General features: G+C 39.2%; 1 long non-coding RNA gene across 1 annotated transcript in view; it reads right to left on the bottom strand.

The window, feature by feature from the left end:
- Positions 1 to 621: 621 nt before the first annotated feature.
- LOC116460427 (uncharacterized) overlaps positions 622 to 19,252 on the bottom strand; it is a 107,194-nt gene continuing 88,563 nt past the window's right edge. The window contains exon 4 of the long non-coding RNA XR_009211352.1: positions 622 to 909. This is a non-coding gene — a long non-coding RNA (uncharacterized LOC116460427). The remainder of the gene's footprint in view (positions 910 to 19,252) is intronic.

The raw sequence follows: 19,252 nt of genomic DNA, 5'->3' as shown, positions 1-19,252 counted from the left end.
GCAAGAGATATTCCATCCAAGACAACCAAATGGAGGGTTATGGCAGCCTACCAAAACAATAAAAAAATAAAAAATTCTCCAAACAGCAAAGGAAATCCATATTTAAGCATATGCTCAATTTCCTATGCCAATATCTTCTAAACTTATAAAACTGTACGTGCCCTTTGGTATCTAAATATCCTATTCTTGGTTCCACTTTTATATCAAGGTTTCTTCTTTCCAACTATATTCACAGCTACTGAAGTTTCTGCCTCACAATATCTTATCTTTAAAACTTTTAAAACCCACTTTACATGTCAGATGCCATCTTTTGCTTTTCTCATTTTAAAGTGTATCCTCATCTTCTATTTCTGTCTCTTCGCGCTAGTTTTCTTTTTCGCAGCTTCCTGTGATCAACACCAAAGGCAAAACGTATTAGGTAAACAGCCTGCCCCAGAGGGGAATGGAAGGGAAGAACTACTTAAATCAACACTACCAAACTCTGGTAGTCAAGGGTGTGTGGTATTTTTCCACGAGATGTAGTCTAACAGCTTACACTGCAGCAGTTCAAATACCTCCTGCTAGTGGCATTGCAGCAGCTCATGCCATATGTACCGGAGTCACCAGCCAATGCATCTGATGCCAGGGAGAATCTGCAGTTTAATGAAATTCCCTACCAGTGCTGCAGACATACCCACAGCGTTATTTCGTTTAACATTACGTTAATGCATTTCAGGTCCTGAGTTTATGGCCTGTGCTGATTTTTTTGATGGCTGAGTTACGCCCACCAAGACAACATAACATCCAGACAGCAACCCCAAGGGCAATGTGAGGAGAATTTTCTGATTATGTCATCAAACAGGAAACCTCACGGAGACTCTGGGATTAACACATTTTCCACTGGAGCTGAAAGCAGGCAGGATGTAGTCACTGGAAAGGAGAGAGGGAGGGAAAAACGTTGGTAGAGGTGGAGGTGGTGTTTTTCATATAACATTTAAAGAAATCACTCATATTTATTCACATCCTTAAGCCTCCAAGCAAATAAAGATTTTAAAACTTCAGTTGAATGTGGTAATAAGCAAGCTATATAAGCACTGGATATGAATGTACCCCACAAAGAGTTTCTCTAAACCATGGCACCATTCTTGCTCCAGATGGCATGGAAAATAATTTATAAATGACAAAAGTTCAATGGGTGTACAGCAGCTGTTCAGTTTCAGCTCTTTGGCCACCCACTTCAGGAGAACTGAGAGCTTTCAATCAACTCTTGTCTCTCACAGGGCATTCAAACAGCATCAGAACATGTGTACAATATGTTCTCAAAAAGTAGCTGGCCAAATATGAAAGATTAGAAAATCAAGTGAAATACAAAATAGAAATACATTCCATTTTCCTCAAAATCCCAAGCAAGGACTAAGAACAAAGAAAACCCAAACTTTGCATAACCTTTTTTTTTTTTTTTTTTGCATGTATACTCACAGCTTCCTTTGCCACAGAATGAGAAGTATCTAGAACTTCATCAGTGTTATTGTAATAGCATATAGTCAATATTTTCCTTGCCCGCCTTCATTCACTCCTTTAAACCCTTATGTTAAGAAAGCACTTCAGCTTAACCATGGGACAACTGCTACTTAGAAACCTAGCATCTCCCATTTTATATTTCTCTTCTGTTCCGAGCTGCCAAGCAAAAAAACAAATTTTAAAAGACCACCATACTGCAAAATAAACATTATCCTCCCGTTTTTTCAAGAAGAGTTGCTCAGATGCTGTTCAAATCTTGATAAATCATTTGCAAAAAGAGGTGAATAGAGATGATTATACTAACCAAATTCTTCGGCTTGTTTAAAACCAAACCTACAAAACTAATGCAACCTGAATAATTTGCCACTCTCAGAAGAGCCGGTTTCAAGGATGGCAACTGCAGTAGGTAAGGTTATCATTTAAGGAGAGAAAACTTTCAAGATAGTCCATGTTGTGAAGCCCATCTGCTATGGAGGCTCTCGGGCATGCACTCTTGATTGACTACAAAAGCTTTCTAAATTTTAGCCCAACCAGGTTTAGATTGGATAGAAATGTGGAAGGATGATAAACAGCTGTCATCCTTTGTAAGCTCCCAAACACAGGAAGGCAAGATTATATCACAGGAGACATGAACCCACCCACACGCTCCTGCTTTGGCGTGTCTCTATAAATAGATCTCTTAAAGGAAGGGGCTCACTGGTGCCTGTGCGGTGACTGTTTGTTCGTGCTTATAATACGCGTGGAGTCTGGTTAGAAAAAGGGGGACAGAATCAGAACAACATCTTAATGAAGAAAACACTTCCTATTAAAACTTACAGCAAACAATTTTAAATGAAGATATGTATAGTCATAAAAGATTTTAAAGAACAACCAGGGCTGGCTGAACACAAAATTGTTTTTCAAGTTCACATTCAACTTCATGTAAGCCCTTGGTGGTGAGCCTTATCCAGTCATTTTTTACTACCATTGAGCTAACTGTGCAATCTGTAAATGATCTTTCAAACACTGTTCTATTTGTCCATCAATGAAAGAGAAACGTAAGAATTGGGAGAGAAAACTGGTAAATTATTATATGCTTGAAGGGAGCAAGATCAAGAGAAACATTAAAACCAATCATCTTCTTTATTTTTTTTTAAACACGTATATTTTCTGTACTTCTGGCTGTTACCAGGAATAACAAATCAGCAATGCAGAGTAGAGTTCTTTTCAACAAGTAAAGGCATTTGGACATTTACCCAGAGCTGGGTAGTATAGAGAGATCTGGCAAGTGTTAAAATTATTCTGAAGATACTATGAGGATTAAATTTCATACCAAGAAAATTTTACTCACCGTGCAAAATATCTCTAGTTAAGCAAATTATTCAGAACTTGGGACTGAATACATTCAATAAAGCTGTCAAAAAACAAGGATCCATTGTCTCTTTTTTTTGCCTCAAGGAACTTAGACAGACAGCCACCAGACAGGCTTGCTGAACTCCCTGTGGCCTTCAAGGGTGAATTTCTGTAGGACAATCTCCAGACTACAAAACGAACTTAAACAAGTAGTTCTGTAACTTAAGACTCTCTGCCTTAGGATTTCTTTCTAAACTAGTTGGAATTTGTGGCTGCTCTTTACCTGGTCCACTCACCAGAGAAACAACAATCAAAACCAGTGAGTGGCACAGTCAGTGTATGTAATAAAATGATAGCTATTTAGAATACAGATTGTGAAACCAGGTAAAGTTGCAGTGGCCAACACTGTTATATACACTAGAGCAAACACATAATACGTAGCTCTCCCAGAGTTTCTAAAGCACACTACGCATGCCAGAACCTCTTCCAGCTATCAGATCTGGTTACCTTTTATGGCAATAACCCAATTCATACTGTTTTAACCCAAATGAACAGATGATCAAAAGCAGATCATTACAATGACCCTAGATCTTCGTTGTCCAATAGAACTTTCTGCAGTGATGGAAATACTCTATTTCTAGGCTTTCCAGCCTGGCTGTCCCGAGCAACATGGAGCTACTAAACATTTGAACAGGGCTATTGTGACAGAGGAACTAAATTTTTAGTTTTATATATTGTCAATCTATTTTACTTTAAATTTAAATAGCCATAGATCTTCAGTGACCACCATACTGGACAGAATGGCTCTAGGAGGCTAAATTAGCAGAGAACAAAAAAAAAAAAAAAAAAAAATCACCACTTGAATCCTGCTTCAAAACCATTTTAAAATCTGGAATAGAAGAATAATTTTGAAACTGGAATTACAACTAAATTATAACAGACCAAACATGCAATGGGCTGTCAGCATCACTGAGACAGTAGCAGGGGGCAGTAATCTAAAGATGTCTGTGTTTTAAAGCAATGTGTCATTTGATTTTCCACACTGGAATATTTTGCATATAATATTAGGCTCTTTTTACAAAGGCAACCCATTATTGAAAAAAAAAAAAACAAAAAACAAAAAACATGGGAGTCAGGCTGTTCCATGAGTATTTTAGGAAGGAAAAGTACAATTGAAAAAAGATTCATTTCACTCTCTTGGTACTGTTTGCTCCTAATTTTAAGAATGAGAAGATGATAGAAAAGGACTTTGTCTAGCACTTTACAATTTGCATTCTTGTACCTTGATAGACATAACAGTGAGTTGATTTTGTCAGGTGTAAACAGTGTTTTCACACTTCTTATAGAAGTGTGCCTTCATTATTATTCAACATTTAATTAAGTCATAACACCAGAAAAGATCTGGTAGTGAGTTTCAGCACCCATACTATCCATAGCTAATGACAAAAACAGAGTGCTAGATCTTGAACCTGTAAATAATATTTCAGGCAGAAAATATGGTATTGATATAAAAGGACACAACATAAAGAACCTAGGATTCATGATCAAATGGGCAATTGAATTGTGGTCCTACAGCTCTCTCTCTGTGTACAACTGTGAGGAAGTCAATCTCGCTAAACCTCAGTTTTCTCATCTGAAAAATGGGGATATACTGTAATACTGACTTAATGTTAAGTAAATCCTGGATAGAATGCCCAGCATAAAGCAAGCATATAATAAATGTGTGCTTTACTAGTCACATTATAATAATAATATCATTTTTGGTTATTGTGAGTTATAAAAACTCTGGGGCAATCACCATTCCCCCCCCTTTTTTGTTGTTGTTGTTGTTGCCCAGGCTGGAGTGCAATGGCGCGATCTCGGCTCACTGCAACCTCCGACTTCTGGGTTCAAGAGATTCTCCTGCCTCAGCCTCCCACACCATCCCATTTTAAAACCATTCTTGATCATAAATGGACAGATAAAATCCTATTACTCAGGAGTTTTTTTAACTTCTTTACCACAGGACTAGTGAGAGCCTTTGATGCATTCATTCCCTGATATTCAAGACACTGCTGTCATTAACACAGTAAGAAGGAAATAACCACTTCATTCAACAGTCTTTCCAGTTCTTACAAACATGCTATCTTTATTTCCCCAGATGTTGTCAGACGTAAGGTTTCTTTTGCAGGAGAGATTAATGAGGCAAGAAGCAGACATAAAGGCACAGACTCTAAAGAATTTTAATCTGAAGGAAATTTACTTAAAGACCATCCAGTCTAATCCTCTAATTTTGTTTTTTTGGAACCTAGGTCCTGGGAAGGTAAAATTGCTTGCCCTAAATTTCTGAAAATTCTATTCCAGTGCTTTTCCTGTCTTAAAATCTTGCATCAAAAGTTGACATCAAGATATACTTTGGGTTCAGTGGTTCTGTGATCCCAATGTCTGTTTCCTCGGGCTTTTAAACTGATGATGGCAATAATTAAATTATAGAAAACTATAATGTATGTGCACAAAATCATGCATGACAAGCATCACCTGTTCTTATTAAGTTTATAAGTGAATGACCCAGATCAATAATTTGGATGAACACATAGAGGAATATAAACTTTTGTAAAAAGCATACACACAAAGAATATAGAAGGATATATGTATACACACACACACACACACACACATATATATACACGAGAAACCTGTTAGATGTTAAAGACAAATTCAAAACTTGTGATTTTATTGCTTCAGTTTCCAAGCAATTTTTTTAGAAATTACACTTATATCCCTTTCTTCTTGTATTCAATATAAATCTAAAACCACATTTGACGTGCTTTAAAACCAATAGGTTCTTTCCACTAAACAAGCTGATTCCTAAGAAAGTGTAGAATAAAGAAGTCAAAAATAGTTTTCTTACTTGTAAAGCTTTCTAAGGAAAAAGGTTTAAAGGGAATCTTGAAAACCCTGGCTAAAGTATATTTCAGATATTATCAGTGATATTTTCTTATCTATTTGTCAGTGTTTTCCATTTGCTGATTTGATTGAATTCCTGCCCATTCATCTTCTCATGGGAAAACAAAAATTAAAACCGGCTTAACATAAAGAATTGTGTGTGTGTGTGTGTGTGTGTGTGTGTGTGTATGTTGGTTTTGCTGACTGGCTTTGAGCCTTTCCCCATCTTTATTACCCTTTCTCTGGTAACAGGTTTCAGAGTAGTATTCAGATCACATTAGAAACCTCATTCTCCTTTCCTGCTATCTACTCCCAAATTTTAAATGCATACTACTTTGGGCCATCATCAGTGAATGGTGGAAAGAGTACAAGCTTTAAAATCCAACAGACCTTTGAAACCAGCCTTCCCCAACTATTAGCAGAATAAAATAAATTTTCATTTTCTCTTGTAAAAGACATGTATAATGTCATAGGATAATTGGACAATTAATGAGATAATACATATAAAACATCTAGTGCAATGCATAAAATACCCCGAAAAATGGCAAATATCATGATCATCTTCAGCAATAACCGACAACAGTTGCAATATTTACAACAATGAAAGTTTAAAGAGGAAGAAAACAAAATTCCATCTTTAAGGGACTTTCAAGCCAAATGAAGAGGCCCAATGTACTCATGTGGAGATGAGCGGCAGCGGAAGAAGAAAGAGCCACCCTCCAAGTAAAGGGGATAGGAGAAAAGAGAAGAGTTCGAGAGGGAGGGGTGGTCACAGTTGGAGAAACTCCCTGGAGCAACCAGAACTTGAACTGTGAACTAAATTGCAAGTCAGGCTTGAATATACACGGGGGAGCAGGAGGGTCATTCCAGGCAGAGATGTAGCTACGGCATTAGCTAGAAGATGCATCTCGTGGGTCTGGGTGAAGCAGGGCAAGTCTTCATGTAGGAACCATGATGGGCAACTAAGTACAACTCAGATTGGGCAAGCCTTGAATGTCAAGCTAAGAAGTTCAAGCTTATCCTTCAGTGGCTGGGGAAGCATTGAACATTTCTCAGCAGACAGCAATATATATACAGTGGTCGCCGAGGAAGATTCATCGGCAGGAAAATTTGAAGGTAGGGTGAGAGGAGAGGTGCTAAATGCGTGGAGACCACAGTTTTAACCTACACGGTGGGCTGGATCAATGTGCTATTTCACTCTGGTTAAATATGCTAGACTGGAAATGAAAGGGCGTACATAGTATACAAAGCAAATGCTTACTCTTTGCCCACTGAATCAGAGACAAAAGTGGCAAAGTGACGGTGCAGGCCTTCTTAGGGTTACACAGACAGAGAGGAAGACACAGCCCAGAGAAGTAGGCTAGGGAGAGGTAGGGGCCAGGAGGAGGCCAAGCCTTTAGCAAGGTTTCAATCTGTGGTCAATCTCAAAGGATTAAAAGGCTGGTAAGCAGGATTATAAACAGGGATTAAGGTCCTGGTAATGGACAAGGCAGGTTGAGGCCTCAGCAGGGATCAGAGCCCAGCTAAAGAAAAGCCTAGGCCAAGAATGGGAAGGCCATAAGAACATATCATAAGAAAGTCTATCTATATCTGATCCAGCAAAAAGAAAAATTAGATTGTATATTAAGTTATTCAGGTCTTTCCTTACAATGATGATGATTCTTCTAAGTATAAAATGCAAGGGCCAATCAAGGTAGGTAGGTGGGTTCTCATCTCCTACACAGCTACACAGCTATATCTTCAGTTTTAGAAGATTCATCTCTTCCACTTCCTACTACAGTCACTGTGTACCCCGAATGGCTTAAGGGCTTGGCGCCTCTGTGTATGAAGCCTGAGTTCTGACTCATAAGTCTTAAAAAGATATCTAAGGCTGACTCCTTCATCTTGGGCTACAGCTGCAAAGAAGACAGACACATCCCTTGCTTTTGCAGAGCTTACATTCTAGTGCACAAGTGGGGAAAAGGACAGATTACTTTAAAAGTCAGGCAAACAAATGAAAGATAATGTCAGATAAAGAGATTTAAAAAGGCAAGACTATAAACGTGATGCTGGAGAGTATGGGGGCAGAGCTGGGCAAGGCTATTTTGGATTGTGTCATCAAGAAGGCGAAATCTGAGCGGAGAGGAAAAGGAGCTCTGGGGACAAACAGCAAGAAGGAGCTTATATTTCTGGAAAAGAAAGAAATCAGTGTTCAAAGAAATTACTATGGAGGGTGATACAACATGAGCACCAATTACATGCCAGGCACTGGGTGCGGCACATGGCATTCATTATGTCCTTCATCCTCCAAACAAGCCGTCAAGTTGTTACTGTTTATACTTGATAGAAGAACACAAATAGGTTCATAAAAGCTAAATAAGCTGCCCAAGGTGAACAGTTAACAAATGGCCACACCAGAGTCCAGGTAAGCTTTGGGCCAGAAGCTTGGAAGATGGCTGGATAAAAACACAGACAGCAGGAGCCCAGGCCTGCTGGGTAGATGATGAGCCCTGCATTAAGTGACAGGAGCAAGGGCAGAAGAAAGGTATAAGGCTGTGTGATGATACAGGGCATTCGCAAACAGGACTTGGTGGACTAGACACGGTGAGGGATTAGCCTATAAACCTGAGTGTGTTGCTAACACTTAGAGGAATGGAGAGCTCTAAAGGGGGTCTGGGTTTTTGCAAAAGACACTGAACTTGGGTTTTAATGTGTTGACCTGATGGGATCTAGGTAGACAGGGAACAGCTGGGTAAAGAAGTCCCGACAGGTGGGTAGAAATATGAAACTGAAATTCAGAAGAAAGGCTGACCCTTAAGATGTGGATCAGGATTACCTCGGCCACATGGTGGATCAGCAGCCATTTCTGTGTTTTCCTGTAAGGGATAGTGGTATCCATGTTGGCTTCAAAAGCATACTGATCTTTCTCCAACCTTCAGGAAACATGAAAGAATTCTCTCTGCCACCATTAACATGAGTAGCTCCAGAAATAGACAGACAGGCAGGCGCACACACACACACACACACACACACACACACACACAGTGAATTTAGTTTTAAGTTAATGGCCCTACTACACAGACATACAGCAAAATGACATGTTATTTAGATTCAAATGCTCAGAGTTAAAATGCTATGAAATCATATGGGCTTTGACTTTTTAATGTTATTCAATTGATGTCATTAAAACAGAGGAATTAGTCTTGTAATTATTCCCTTATGAGCTCTGCTGTCTGTCTGAAAAAAAGAAAAAGCACTCATTTCTGTCCCCAAACCAACTTATTTGGAGGAAAATTAGATGGGTTAAAGACAGCAAAAACCAAGTTTCAACATGCATGTGGGGAGAGGAAGAAAATGCATGTCAATAATGCAGAATGCCCTGCCAGTCAACCTGAGCCGTGCCTTCCATTTGGATTGTGTAGTCTGGCTGATGCGGCAGTGAGGATGGATCTTTTCTCTCCTGTTTTAGTGTGCTAGCCATTCTTAGCACCCTAACACTTCATTAACATGCTAATGTGTGACAATTATTTTGTGCAAGTACCACCATATCTATTTTTTTAAAGTCACTATCAACCACAGCCAGAATGCAGGACATAATTGCTGAAAAATGAACCAAAATACTAATGGTGATCACACCATTACTAATAAGAAAACAAAAAGCTGCTCAAGAGATTTTTTCCCCCTTTCCGTCTTATGGCTTTGGCAGGTCAATCATTCTTTGTGTGATCATCACTGAAAAAAGAATCTGATTTGTCTGGAAGCATAAGCAAACCTTAACATTAACTCTACCAAGAGAAAGAAAGGCAGAGTTAGACAGTTCTCTCACTGTCTAACTCTGTAATCTTGAGCGAGTCATTCCTTATAATAATAATAAAAAAAAACTAGTCCCTCACTGATGACTAGTTTTCTTATTTATACAGGTTGAGTACCCCTTATCTGAAACTCTTGGGAACAGAAGTGTTCCAGATTTGGGATATTTTTAGATTTCGGAATATTTGCATTACTGGTTAAGCATCCCTAATGCAAAAATCCAAAATCCGAAATGCTCCAGTGATCATTTCCTTTGAACTTTAGGTCAGCATTTAAAGAGTTTCAGGTTTTGGAGCATTTCAGATTTCAGGTTTTAGAATTAGGGATACTCAATATGTTGGAGTCTCTGGCATTGTCTTTAAGATCTCTTCTACCATAAATATCTGCAATCAAAGGATACTACTACTTTAACAACGGCTAAACCCTCAATTTTTATTTTAAAATCATTATATGGATTGTGTATATTATTTGTCTTCATCTTCAATTGGCTTCGAGTATCAAAAAGAACACCTGTACCTCTATGGAGAATCATTGAACTCTAATAAGGTACATGAAAGATGCTGAGATAAATGGAGAGACAGTAAAAGCTCCTAGATGGAATAACTTAGCAAAAATATGTTAGTTCTTCAATTTTCATTTATAAATTCCGTAACATTCAAATCAAAATTCAATTGTAGTTGAGGAACTGATTTGATTGTATTTATTTCAAAATTCATATACGGCCAGACACGGTAGCTCACACCTGTAATCCCAGCACTTTGGGAGGCCAAGACAGGCAGATTACTTGAGGTCAGGACTTCAAGAACAGCCTGGCCAATACAGTGAAACCCCGTCTCTACTAAAAATACAAAAATTAGCCAGGCATAGTGGCACGCACCTGTAGTCCCAGCTACTCGGGAAGCTGAGGCAGGAGAATTACTTGAACCAGGGAGGTGAAGGTTGCAGTGAGCTGAGATTGTACCACTGTACTCCAGCCTGGGTGAAAGAGTGAGACTCAGTCTCAAAAAAAAAAAAAAAAAATATATAGAAAAGAAAAGTTCACAGATACCTAAATCCACTATGAAAAAGAAGAACAATAAGCAGGACTTACTCTACCAGATAGTAAAATATACTACCAAGCCATAGCAACAAAACAGCATAAACTTTAGTTAAAGAACAGAAAAACCAATGGAGCATATCAGAGAGCTGAAGGGCAACACCAGCTTAAATAAACAGAATCACCATATGAAAAATCAATGGATTGCTACCCGCTACCACATACACACATGGACTTCAGAGAGATTAAAGACCTAAATGTGAAAGATAAAACTATAAAACTGATATGAATAGATAATTTTTGTATCAGAAGAAGAGGGAATATTCTGCAAAGCCCCCAGAGTAAAATACTGATAAACTAAATTACATCAAAATTAAAGACTTCTGTTCAACAAAAAGTGTAAGAGACAAAAGTTAACAGAAACATGACAGGCTAGGAGAATACATGTAATGTCTAAAGCCAGCCAGGGACTATCTGGACTATACAAAGAATGCCTATAAATCAATAGGAAAAGTAAAAAATTTCCAGTAGATACATGTGCAATGAATTTGAAGGGGAATTTACAGATGAGAAAAATCCAAAAAAATCAAGCACATGAAGACATAATCAAATCCAACAATAATCAGATAAAAACAAAACAAAACAAAAAATATATCATTTTACACTCACTAGACAGAAATAGGGAAAATTAGAAAGCTTAATAATGCTAAGTACTGGCGGGAATATGGGAATAAGCATTCATACTGCTGGTGGGTGCTTTGACTGGTAAATCATTCCGCAGGTAATCAGTGTGCTTTTTGAAATTATACTGTATACAGTATCTGAGCTGGGTACCTATGCCCTCTGGCTCAGCAAGTCTACTATTAGGCTAGAACCCAAATAAATTCCCCTTGGTACTTTCCAGTAAGGGATGTATCTGAGGCTTTTCACAGTAGTTGTGTTCATGGTGAGGTGAGATGGAGACAATATAGGGGTCCATCCCTGGGAGAGAACAGAAGTAAAATGTATTCTAGACGCACTTCAACAACTACGGGCATTTGGATGCAATGGATTAGATGTACACATAGCAATATCCATGGACCTTAAAATAGAATACTGAGTGGAGAAAATACAAAGAAACAAAATAAGATACATAACTCATATTCACATAAATTAAAATGCAGTTACAATAAATTCCAAATATGAAACTATGTGAATTTTATAAGAACACATCCGCTGGCAAGTGCATGCATTTTGAATGACTGAGTTCTCAAATGACTAGGAATGAGGATGAAGGAGAATGTACGCCTGCCAGCATGTACTCATACGCAAATAAGTAGAGACCTATGAGATTATGTGTGTCTATGTGTATGGATCTATGTATCAAACAAGAGTTTTACAAAATACACATATTCTTATTCCATATAATGCACTCTGTTTACATTTCCTGTTTCCTTTTTTATTTTTTAATGCTGATCTCTGTCCACAAAATTGATTGCATAACCTAGCAATGCGTTACAACTTTACTTTTTAAAACACTGATGTAGACAATAATAAAGGCATTACAGTGAGTTCCTTGCAGAATAATAATAATAGTGCCATAAAACTAAGAATTGTAAGCAAGAGCCCGAGCACAGGCAGCCGACTTGAGAAAAAGCTCTCTCTTGTGCTCCTTCTCCCAAAGATTCACATTCTCAGGGAATTACCAGGAGTCTGGGTCTGCTCCTCATCACGTGATTCTGACCTCAACAGCACTTCCGGACGGTGAACTTTTCACCCCTACTTCGGCCCTGGCCTGTCAGACCGAGGCCAGAACTAAAGCAGGAAATGATACGCTACTTGCTTAAGCAGAGGGATATTTTACAACATAAAGGAATATTTCTAAGCATTCCTTAAACACATTCAAATGGGATGTAAATATATAAAAATATGATCCTTCTCTTTTGAAATGGAAAGTTGGAAGATACAAAAGAGGCAGAAACACTAAGGACCAAAATAATAAAATAGAAAAAACTTGAAAACAGGAGTAGGTCGCCCAGATTTCAAGGGAGCAGGAAGCTAAATGTGTGTAGGAGGAGATGCTGTATAAGATAGAAAAGTCAATGGGCTGTTTCCAATTTTCAGTTCAGTAAATAAAAATTAAAAGCAAACAAAACTTTCTATTTCAAATGAACTGGATATCATCTTGCGAGGGCAGCTTTAGGTCCTCTTCCTACCAGAAGCTCTTACCAGAAAACATTTCTTGGCCAATACAGAACATAGCAAATTTTAAGTATTTAAACAGGACTACACGCTTCTGAGCTAAATAGGGGTAGATGCTTCTGGGCTAACTGAGGTACAGCAAAAGGTGGGGTGCAGAACTCTGTTTCTACCTTTGCAGCTGTACCCAAATGGAGAGATGAGAAGGAGTGACCAGTTTTTGATGCAGAGAGCACCAGGTCTGCAAGCCGAGGGAGGCAACGGCCCTAGACATGATGTTCCCTGAAGGGCAGCTTTTGTACAGGGATACTCAAGAGCCAGCTGTATCAGCCTGGGTTTGAAGCAGGCATCTACCTGGGGCTATCATCAACTGCTTATAAAACAGAATTAAGTTGGAAGAGGTTATATAAAAGAAAACAAAAAACTAAAAAGAACTACATTTCCTAGAATCCATATAACAAAGGCAGAAGAAATATAATCTATACACAGAGAGGAGTGGCTTTTTGCAGATAAAGTGGGTGATCACGGAGCAAAACAAGCAGGGGGCTACAGGAACCATGAAGTTGTTTTAGCATATTTACCAGTTAGTGGTCCTGAAATGATAGGTGTCCACAAAGTACACATGCTATGTTAAAGATAATGGCCAGCTCTTTTCAATTTTTGATGAAAACATAGCAAGAGAACAGTTATTCCAAAAGCCATCATTTATTGAAAAGGCTCTTGACAATACCCAATTGCTAATCCTTATGGCAACTCTGCAAGGTAAGTGATAGCACCTTTTACAAATGAAGAAACAGACCATCATTGATGCTAAGAAAGCTCCCCAGAGTTGTATAGGAATAAGAGGCAGAGCCAAGATTTGAGCCTAAGGGTTTCTGATTTCAAAATATCTTTCTGTTCAGCATACGGACACTCAAAAAGTATATGTAGGTGAAAATTGATTAAGCAAGACATCAAAAAGAATTTCCTCCACTTAAAAATGCTAAAATGGGTTAAGCACTGAAGGTGTAAATTACCAACATCAATTTCCTGGTTTTAATAATGGTACTGTGGATATTAAAGACAGTATCATGGGGAAGCTGGGTGAAGGGTACATGAAAACTCTGTAAGTTTTGCACCTCCTTGCAGCCTAAGATTCCTTTAAACTTAAAAGTGTCTGTTTTAAATAAGGGAACAGACTTTTTGGAAAGTTATACAGCATCTTTCTCCTTTGGATACATTTTTTTTTTTTTTTTTTTTAAAGCTAATTCTCGGCCAGGCACGGTGGCTCACACCTGTAATCCCAGCACTTTGGGAGGCCAAGGCAGGCGGATCATGAGGTCAGGAGATTGAGACCATCCTGGCTAACACGGTGAGACCCCGTCTCTACTAAAAATACAAAAAATTAGCCGGGCGTGGTGGCGGGCACCTGTAGTCCCAGCTACTGGGGAGGCTGAGGCAGGAGAATGGTGTGAACCTGGAAGGTGGAGCTTGCAGTGAGCTGAGATCACGCTGCTGCACTCCAGCCTGGGCGACAGAGCAAGATTCAGCCTCAAAAAAAAAAAAAAAAAAAAAAAAAAAAAGCTAATTCTCACTTGTCTGCAGTAACCTAAATACTGCAAGAAATAAAATGATATTGAATACTTTCAACTCTCATTCAATTTTAATAAACTTTCATTAAGTGCATATTAATGAAGTACATGGTACTGTACAATTTCATCTATATAAATTCGTGTGCTCCCACATTCAAGGTTTTCTCATTTTTGTCTTTGTCTACCACGTTGACATACAGGAACCAAGGAAATACAGCTACCAGTAATACCTACATTGAACATCATGAAACTGAAATGCCTACCTGACATTAAAAGAACATTTGATAAGAAAATTTACTTTTTTTATCCCAAGAATTACTACTTTTTTTAGTAAATATGACAATTTTGAAACAGCAATCATTTATTGAATGTTTTCTATCTGTCACTAAATTCACTTACTATCAGCACTACAGAGTAAAAATGGATCTTCTCGTTTTATAAATAAGGAAAGATAGACTCTTAAAGTTCACTTTGCCAAAGTCATGCCACTATTAAGTGGCAAAATGAGGATTCAAATTCAGATCTCTAAAACACGACACACCTTCCACTATCTCTGCCCCTGCACACTTTCATTCCTACACTTAAAAGGCATCTACTATATCCTTTACCAACCAAACCTTCATGGCAAAATATCCTTTCTAAGTACATTTACACATTTTTTTTAAATTCTCAATATTCATTCCTGGCTCCTATTTAAAGTTAAAGTTTGTTACTGAGGCTGAAGAAAAATCTTACAAGAATGAAAGAAATGCAAGTGGTATTCCAAGTAACAATATGTGCATGCTCCAGTGGGAAACATGAGAAGAGCATCTGCCAAATTCATTTTGGCCCCATTTGATACTATCTCACTGATCTGGGTCCAACTTACATTTGTTTCTCTCTTTCTTTCCCTCCCCCATTTCCTCGTTGTTCCAGAAGCATATAAAAACCATAGCAAAGAAGCTGGATAGAATTTCCAAGAATACACTGAAAACACTGTCAAATAGGAGAATGGCTATCTAGTCCAAGCATAACTTCATTTCAATTAAGAAAAATCTAAAACGCTAAAACAAATCTTTCTAGAATCAGAAAAAAAAAACAAAACAACATTATCTAAATATTGATTATAAAAACCAATAGGTTTGTGGGGAGAAATTCTCAAAAGAACTAATTAAATATGCCTTTTAATCTGTATTTACGCATAGGGCACCATAATTTAGTATGAGTCAGCCTTCAAGCCGGATGTACTTTTTAATTCAAACTTATATTTAAAGTCTTTAATTATGTTTAATTCTACTTCCAGCTTTTGTTCCCCAGCACTGATCCCTATCTGTTCAACCCTGATGTAAATGAATCTCAGATTTCTGATACTTACAGTGAAACACATCATTTTTGAAGATCCATAAACTTTACGATACTGTTCTTGACTTCTATCTGCATCTGAAATCTTTAAAGTCTAATCTATGTAACTGGTACTTTATTTTTTAAAAGAAACGGTCAGTTCTCAATCAGTCAAGCTTTTAAAAAATCAAAGTAAAAATGGCTAACTGATTTATACTTTTAAAATCACCTAGGCATTTTCCCCCTATGGTGATATTTTATAGCATCCCTATTTCTTTCCTTCCAACTTCTTGGTGAATTAAGGGACAGTACCATATTAGTACAACAGTAAAGAAAAAATAACTTTATAAAAAGTCAAACACGGCCAGGTGCGGTGGCTCATGCCTGTAATCTCAGCACTTTGGGAGGCCGAGGCGGGAGGATCACCTGAGGTTGGGAGTTTGAGACCGGCCTGATCAACATGGAGAAACCCCATCTCTACCAAAAATACAAAATTGGCCAGGTATGGTGGCACATGCCTGTAATCCCAGCTACTTGGGAGGCTGAGGCAGGAGAATCACTTGAACCTGGGAGGCAGAGGTTGTGGTGAGCTGAGATGGCACCATTGCACTCCAGCCTGAGCAACAAAAGTAAAAACTCCGTCTCAAAATAAAAGAAAAATAAAAAGTCAAACACATAGGCTAAAAACTCCTGTCTTCTTCTAACTAGATATCAACTAACAAACAATACTAATGAATATTTTCATTCTTGTACTTAGGGGCTGAGGTAATAATGCTATGAAATCTAGTCTATAAGTCTCCCACCATACCACTCCCAACAAAAAGATGAGACTAAATAACTGTGTCAGGCATTGCATTAACCTAGGAAATACCACAGGAATATTTTGGTACTCTATCTAACAGGTTCACACTCTAATGGAGGAGATGAAGTTAATAGACAATGATAATTCAGTGTGATGAAGGATGCTACAAGGACAGGGTGCCTGAGAAATATACAGGAGGGATTAATATGGTTTGGCTGTGTTCCCACCCAAAGCTCATCTTAAATTGTAGCTCCCACAATTCCCATGTGTTATGAGAGAGAGCCGGTGGGAGATCATTGAACCATGGGGACAGTTTCCCCCATACTGTTCTCATGATAGTGAATAAGTCTCAGAAGATCTGAATGGTTTTTTATACAGGGAAACCCCTTTTGTTTGGCTCTCTCATTCTTGACGCCGCCGTGTAAGAAGTGCCTTTCGCCTTCCACCATGATTGTGAGGCCTCCCCAGCCATATGGAACTGTGAGTCCATTAAACCTCTTTTTCTTTATAAATTACCCAGTCTCAGGTATGTCTTTATCAACAGTGTTAAAACGGACTAATACAGAGACATTTAATACAATGTGAAGAGAAAGGATTTCAGGGTGTTCAGAAGAATTCCCCAAAGGAAGTGATGTCCAAGAGAGACTAGGAAATAAGTAACCACTCTGCATCCACTAGGACGGCTATATTTAAAAAGACCGACAATAATCAGTAATGGGAAGGATATAGAGGAATTGGAAACCTCATACATTGCTGGTGAGAAGGTAAAAGGTTACAGCCACTTTGGAAGACAGTTTGGCAGTTCCTCAAAATGTTAGGCATAGAATTACCCTATGACACAGAAATGTCACTCTGAAATATATAACCAAGAGGACTGAAAACATACATCCACACAAAAACTTGGACATGAATGTTCATAGCAGCATTACTCTAAACAGTCAAAAAGTAGAAACAATTCAAATGTCTCTCAACTGATGAATCAATAAACAAAATATGCTGCATTCCAAAATGGAATATTATTCAGTCATAAAAGAGAACGAAATAGCAATTCATGCCTCCATATGTATGAACATGGACAAATCTTGAAAATTTATGCTAAGTGAAAAAAGTCAGATACAAAAGGTTACAAATTGTATGATTCCATTTACATAAAATGCCCAAAATAGGCAAATCCTTAGATCCAGAAAGTAGATTAGTGGTTTCCAGGGACTAAGAAGAAGAGGAAAATGGGGGAGCACCTACTAATGGGGTATGGGGTTTCTCACTGAGGTGATGACAAAATTCTGAAATTAGATCATGGAATTTTAGATCATGAAGAGTCATGCAATTTTGTGAATATACTAAAAACCACTGAATTCTACATGTGAAAACGGTACATTATGTGGCATATGAATAATCTCTTAATTAAAAAAGATAAAAAATAATAGCAAATATGTGAAAATATTGAACAAAGGAATCAAAAGGAAGAAAAAGAAGGGGAAAGTGACAAAATGATAGCTGATAAGGAGAAAGGAGAAACTGAGGTGGGCTCCAGCATAAGAAAGAAGACACAGGTTCCAGAACAGGAAGAGGAGCTAGGTCTCAGAGCAGGAAGGAGGAGGCAGGTTCCAGAGCAGGAAGGAGGAGGCAGATCGCAGAGCAGGAAGGAGGAGGTGGGTTCCAGTGCAGGAAGGAGGAGGCAGGTTCCAGAACAGCAAGGAGAAGGCAGATCCCAGAGTAGTAAAGAGGAGGCAGGTTCCAGAGCAGGAAGGAGGCGGCAGGTCCCAGAGCAGAAAGGAGGAGGTGGGATCCAGAGCAGGAAGGAGGAGGTGGGATCCAGAGCAGGAAGGAGGAGGTAGGTTCCAGCACAGGAAGGAGGAGGCAGGTTCCAAAGCAGAAAGGGGGAGGCAGATCCCAGAGTAGTAAAGAGGAGGTGGGTTCCAGAGCAGAAAGGAGGAGGTGGATGCCAGAGCAGGAAGGAGGAGGAAGATCCCAGAATGATAAAGAGGAGGCAGGTTCCAGAGCAGTGAGGAAGAGGTAGGTTCCAGAACAGGAAGGAGGCTGTCTATGGCCATACCACCCTGAATGCACTAGATCTCATCTGATCTCAGAAGCTAAGCAGGGTCCGGCCTGGTTAGTACTTGGATGGGAGGAAGGAAGAGGCAGGCTTCAGAGCAAGAAGAGGGAGTTGGTTCCAGAGCAGGAAGGAGAAGGCAGATCCCAGAGTAGTAAAGAGGAGGCAGGTTCCAGAACAAGAAAGAGGAGGCGGGTTCCAGAGCAAGAAGGAGGAGGTCATTTCCAAAGCAGGAAGGAGCAGGCAGATCCCAGTGCAGGAAGGAGGAGGAGGTAGATCCTACAGCAGGAAGGAGAAGACAGGTTCCAGAGCAGAAAAGAGGAGAGAGGGTCCAGAGCAAGAAGAGGGAGTTGTTTCCAGAGCAGAAACGTGAAGGTGGGTTTGGGCAGTTTCAGAGCAGGAGGAAGAAGGCAGTTCCCAGCTCAGGAAAGAGGAGGCAGGTTCCAGGGCAGGAAGAAGGTGGAGGCAGTTTTCAGAGCAGGAAGGAGGAGTCAGATCCCAATGCCAGAAGGAGGAGGCAGGTTCCAGGTCAGGAAGAAGTAGGTGGCTCTAGAACAGGAATACAGAGGTGAGTTTCAGCACTTTCAGAGCAGGAAGAAGGAGTAGCAGGTTCCAGAGCAGGAAGGAGGAGACAGATTCCAGGGCAAGATGAAGGAGGAGGCAGGTTCCAGAGCAGAAAGGAGGAGGCAGACCCCAGTGCGGGAAGGAGGAGAAGGCAGGTTCCAGAGCAGGAAGGAGGAGGCAGA

Source organism: Hylobates moloch, unplaced genomic scaffold, assembly GCF_009828535.3.
Source record: "Hylobates moloch isolate HMO894 unplaced genomic scaffold, HMol_V3 SCAFFOLD_20, whole genome shotgun sequence".
NCBI classification, from domain to species: Eukaryota; Metazoa; Chordata; class Mammalia; order Primates; family Hylobatidae; genus Hylobates; species Hylobates moloch.
The sequence above is the reverse complement of the archived record's forward strand: the minus strand, read 5'-3'. Positions and strand labels throughout refer to the sequence as shown.